The 6000-nt window shown below is 39.0% G+C and overlaps 1 protein-coding gene across 1 annotated transcript in view; it reads left to right on the forward strand.

Annotated features, from left to right (window-relative positions):
- The window catches only part of NUBPL (nucleotide binding protein like), a 93234-nt gene that overhangs the window by 30186 nt on the left and 57048 nt on the right, over positions 1-6000 (forward strand). The gene's annotated exons all lie outside the window — the stretch shown is intronic.

A 6000-nucleotide genomic window follows, 5' to 3' on the forward strand; every position in this document is an offset into this window, starting at 1 on the left:
TGCTTAGGAAACTAGTACTGCTTTAAACACGCTGGAGTATGGTGTGTGGCATCTAGCTGCCCCTTCGGAACATATGGCTCTCCTGTATGCCCTCTGTCAAATCTGCTAGCCCTGTACAAATCTCAGCTCCCTGAGGCATCCAGAGTGGCAGGAGACATCTGTATTTATACTAGTAAAGCCCAACCTTTTTGTTACTCTTCCTGTCCTATGACCCCTTCTCCGCTTCCCCCTTTTCTTCCTCCCTCCTGTTGTTGGAAACCATATATAGTCTGAAGCCTTTGTGTCCTTGACTGGAACCTGGATCCTCCCGTTGCAGAACATTGATCGTGGGAGGTGACTTTCAAAATAAACAGCAAATAAGTTATACTTATTTGTATAAGTTATCCTTATACTTTTACATAGTGACAGCCATATGAGGATTACTGTTTACTGTTTACTGTGATTAACAGAAAGTGCTGTGTAAGCTGGAGTCCTAACTTAGATTGTGATATTCTGTAGTCACTGCAGCATGAAATTGTACACAATCAAAAAAACAGATGATGCAAAAATTTTTGAGATTTTACAAGTGACCACGCTGAAAATCTGTTTCAGCTTGTCTGTATGTATGGCACATTAATTGAGTTTGTCTTAGATAATCTTGTTTAATGCACTGGAATCCACAGGCTATTCTGCAGTGTCTCTCTCTGACTAGAATGGTGGCTGTGTGTTTTGTTGTGCTGTACTCCTTCTGTGTCTTAGGCAGTGAGATGTCACTGAGATGTGAGGAGGTGGAAAATAACAATTTGTCATGAAAACCTCAGCTAATGATGAGCTGTGCAAACAGCGGCAGAACCTTTAGCTTTTGTATAAACTATGAAGAAGTATCAACTTGCTGAAATTTTGATAAATGTATGCAGAGGAGTTGAAAGTATGGGTTTTATTTAAATAACATACTATGAAAGATGAAGGAATACTTAAACTTACGAGCTAGTCAGAAATACACTTTTAAAGCCGTTGCTTTAATGCTTAAACATGAGATACTAAAATGTTATTCAGAGACTTAGGTATTATAGACAATATGTAGTGTAATTTCCTACAGCTTTTTCTGTTGTACACTGTGCCTCAGTTTGCTTTTTAAAATTTTAATTCTTTCAGATATATTTGGGAATTTCAAGGGAAAATTATGTAACTTCAGCAATGCACCTAAGCTGTTTAAATCTCCTAGACGTTTATCAGTTGCGCATTACATGCTTTCCAACATTGGAGATGCTGTAAGTGGAGCCATGGCTCTGTTAGAGCATCAGACCTTGGGGGAGCACAGCATAGGTCTCCAAATCCACAGGATTCTTGAATAATCTAGAGCAAGTTTCACAGTCCAGGTCTTGATTCCCTCATCTGTAATATGAGATAATAATTCCCCACCTCAGAAGCATGTTGTTAGGTTAAAAGGTTCATTTTGGGTGCATGGGTGTTACGGAAACGGGGCTTGTATAAAAATTAAGAATTGGGAAACAGATGCATTCAGAGCATAGCCCGGAGCTTGCAGTGGTGTCTGTGCTGGCAAACACTTCTGCATTGGTAATGTCTTTGGAAACATTTGGAAATCTGCATGCAAAGGTCAGTAGGATGTTTTTAACTGGAAAATTGTACAATTGTTCTACTTTTTGATAGATTTAGCTATTTATGTCCCATCTTAGAACAACTTAAAAGCGACACTTTCCTGCTTGATGACCAAAATCCAGTTAGGACGGACAGGTGAATTCCACTATTAAGATTTTTTTGAAGACAAACATTAAGTAAAATAATTAGTTATCATTCTAGGAAGTCTCTGATCTTCCATTATAGTGGTAAGTTCCAAAAACAGATGAGTACAATAGGAAATCTTTTAACAGGGAGGAAAATCTGAGCTTCTACTGTTCTCATCTCATGTTTGGATATTTTTTTTTGCCTTTGAAATGGTAAAAAACCCCAACCTACCCCTTATTTCAGACACTTGAAAACTCTGAGCGGCTCCTCTTCATTAGTGCTTGCTCAGTCAGTGAGCTCAAAATAGATTTGCTAGGGTGTTGCATGATCCACTATACTCACATTTAATAATTATAAGCTACCTTTTGCTTTTCTTAAACAGCATGATGCCTCCTAAGGACGTGTAGTATAACATCACAATCTTCTAGAATAATGATCTTTACTTACCTGATGAGATAAGACTGAATGTAAGCCTTTGCTTGCTCTAATGTATCAGTCAGCAGATCTCTTCTGAAAACTAAGCCAAGAATTGAAATGTCTCCTTGTGGTTTAACCCCAGCTGGCAACTAAGCACCACACAACTGCTCGCTCACTCCCCCCCAGCAGGATGGGGGAGAGAATCGGAAGAGTAAAAGTGAGAAAACTCGTGGATTGAGATAAAGACAGTTTAATAAGTAAAGCAAAACAAGGAATTCATTCACCACTTCCCACTGGCAGGCAGGTGTTCAGCCATCTCCAGGAAAGCAGGACTCTCTCATGCGTAACGGTTACTTGGGAAGACAAATGCCATCACTTTGAACGTTCCCCCTTCCTTCTTTCCCCAGGTTTTATTGCTGAGCATGACATCATATAGTGTGGAATACCCCTTTGGTCAGTTGGGGTCAGCTGTCCCAGCTGTGTCCCCTCCCAGCTTTTTGTGCACCCCCAGCCTACTCGCTGGTGGGGTGGTGTGAGAAGCAGAAAAGGCCTTGACTCTGTGTAAGCACTGCTCAGCAGTAACTAAAACATCCCTGTGTTATCATCACTGTTTTCAGCACAAATCTAAAACATAGCACCATGCAAGCTACTCTGAAGAAATTTAACTCTGTCCCAGCCAAAACCATATATATGGCTCTGTACGTACTTTCTGTGCTGCATTAACCTATGGCCACCATTGAACAGCTATGCCAGGCTTTCTAGAGAAAAAGAATGGAGTAACTCAGTTACCTTGTCAGGATAGTCTGCAAGGCTTGATTCTTCTGGGGGAAAAAAGCTTAAAAAAACCCAAAATGACAAAATGCAGAAGATCCATCTTAATGACATCATTCTTCCCCACGTAACAGTCCAGCCTTCAGACCAGTCCTAAAACTCTTAGTCAGCAATCTGCTGTAATGCTGTCATGAATTTGCATGTGTCTGCCTTTTCCAGTGCCCTACTTGTATCCTACTGGAAAAGGCATTTTACTGACATTTGGTGCTCTGTTGATCTTATTGATCTGATTTTGTATGTTCAGAGAAAACACAGCACCCTTTTAATTAGGGCCATCAAGCTTACTGAAGAGTTGTAAACAAGGATATTTTATTGATCTCTTACCATAGGTGGCATATATTGCTGTGTGTTGCGATTTTAAGAAATCTGTTGTGTTGGATTTTTGGAGCTGTATAGTAGGCATCTGATAACAGAGAAGGAAGTGTTAACTCTACTCTGAAAGCAGTGGAAATTAGAGGTGTTACTGAGATCTCATTAAGCTAAATCTTCTTTACATGTTATATTTTAGAAAATCTTCATGAGACGCAGGGCGAAGGAGGAGGAATGGCTGTTGCTTTTGATGAGACAAGGGTGATTACCAGAGCCCGCTGAAGCACTTCAGATTTGAGATAGTCTTAAGAATGCTTTTTAGCAGTAGGCAAACATTTGGGTGCTCTGCAGTATTTTGTATTACTTTGAGAGTATGCAGAACATAATAGCCAGAATATACAGCAGGTTGTGATTTGTTCTTGTGCATTGTATAAATTTGATTAAATCTTGGTGGTCGGAGCAGTTTATAGTCCTTGTTGTTAACCAAAGAAAATAAGATCCAGTTTTCATAAAATGAAACTCTACCGTTGAGAAATAAACAGTGCACATGTTTTAACAATAGAGAGGCCCCTTTGGCTACTCTGTAGGTCAGTGTTTGTGTACTTACAGCAACTCTCCTATTTTACCCATTGAGGTGAAGGAGAGGGAGGTCTCTGAAGGTGTGTCTGTTCTGTGAGATTAGTACGTCTATCTGGGCTCTATACAGAAGAAACTGTCCATGTAGGTAGTGGATGTTGAGAAGTTAGCCTCTGGATATTTGACTGACGTACTGTAGAGCACTTGGATTGAACTAAGAAGTGGCATAGTACTTTCGTCAACTTTCTCAGAATAAATGCATCTTTCCCATTCTCCTTACCCTCCAGTTCCTGGTCCTCATGTGCCGAGCAGTCAAGGATTGGCCTCCCCATTTCGTTTTCTTTTGTTTTTTCTTAAAATTGTTCCTGTTCCATGGTAAAAATGAAGCAGACCTTAAATCTGCAGTGATATATGCTGTTGCAGATACTTTTTTTTCCTGTTTCTTTCTTTAAAACCTTCTCATAGGTAAATATGTAGTCATATTTCTCAAGACTTCTAACAGTATTATAACTTGTGGCAGTACATACGTTGTTTACAAGGACACCAAAGCAGTGCCTGGAGTTGGCTCTAGGCTGAAGTTCAAACGTCATCAACCTCTTCATAACAAAACTATCTTACTGCAGGGGGGAGAAGTAAGACTATGATTCCTAGAAATGTGGTTAGACAGTATAATGCCACCAAAATAATCCCTGACTAACCACTGAAGAGAGCTGTGCAAGTAGAGAAGAGTTTTATTACACTGGTGCAGTGCATCAGTCCAACCCCATCTCTTTTCCAATAGTAGTTCCATACTCATTCCTGAACGCAATAGTTATGCAAGTGATTTGTTTAGCTTCCTATTTTGTTCTTTTTGATTTGTAAACCAAAACATCCAATTTATTTTCTACAAAATTATATGGCTTGTATGCCCACTTACTTGATTGCTTGAAAGCTTTCATCTGTAGAGTTTAGCTGTTTAATTTGCGTGCTTTTGGGTGTTATTTTGTCTGAATTTGGAGTTCAGCTTTGAAAGCATTGCATTATATTCACATTGTTTTTATTTTACTATCTATATATATTTTACTTTGGGTGCATCAAAGGTTTCTGTCAAAATATGTATTGTATTATATTTTTTATTGCTTAAAGTATTCTTTCTGTTTTCTGCTGGTTCCTGCCTGTGCATGCTCTTAAAATAAACCAGCTAGACCAAATAAAATTCCTTTTGTTCTTTTGTGTGTGTGTGTGCACGCGCACCATTTTGAGATAAGCTGTAGATTTAGATGGCGGAGACTATAAAGAGGAGTTTTTGACTTTTGTGAGGTTCTGTTTTGAATGCACTCTTTTTTTGTGTTTACTTTCTGCTTGCCCCTTTGCCAGCAGAACAATTACAATATTCCCCCCCCCCTTTTTTTTTTCTTGACACTGGAAAGCATAGCAATGTGGAGCATGACAAGGACATTACCTCTGCAATGTTCAAATATGCGTCTTTTGTTCCTACAGAAATTTTAGAAGTCCTACAGGCTTCTGCCAGTCTGAAGAAATCCAGGACTTCTTACCTGGAGCTGTTGACAGCATGTAGTTTAGGGGTGGCTTTATTTGATACCTCTCCTCTGGGGTTCCAAAGCACACTTAATACAAGAAGAATTCCCCAAAACACTGGTGTGTTAATAGGAACGATCCTCTGATTCATGAGATTAGTGAATAGCATAGTTTAAAAAAAAAAAAATTAAAATCCCATCATGCTGTAGGACTTTTGATTTTATTCTGATATAAATGACTCGGCATTTAGCGAAGTATTGCAGAAGTAGAAGGCTGCCTAATAGGGGATTTATGCCTTGGAGCGTGGAGATTTCATACAAATAGATGAAGTTGGTTTCAGCAGCACGAAGTAACATTATATTATGGGCAAATGCATTGTTATTCTGGGAAAAGATGAATGGTATCAGTAAAATGTATCAACCTAAGAAAAAGTGGGGCCAGGTTCTTGAGTAGAATAGATAAATGTATACATATATGGAAGGACGGGGAGGGAATAGATAAATGCTTTTAACAGAGAGGGAAAACTGCTCTTAAAAGGAAAAAAAATTGTGTAAGCTTTTTTTCCTTAAAAAAACTAAAAACAAAACCCAAAACCAACTCCCCCCCCTCACAAAAACCCCCCTT

Source organism: Aptenodytes forsteri, unplaced genomic scaffold (genome assembly GCF_000699145.1).
Source record: "Aptenodytes forsteri isolate BGI_AS27 unplaced genomic scaffold, ASM69914v1 Scaffold108, whole genome shotgun sequence".
Lineage (NCBI taxonomy): Eukaryota > Metazoa > Chordata > Aves > Sphenisciformes > Spheniscidae > Aptenodytes > Aptenodytes forsteri.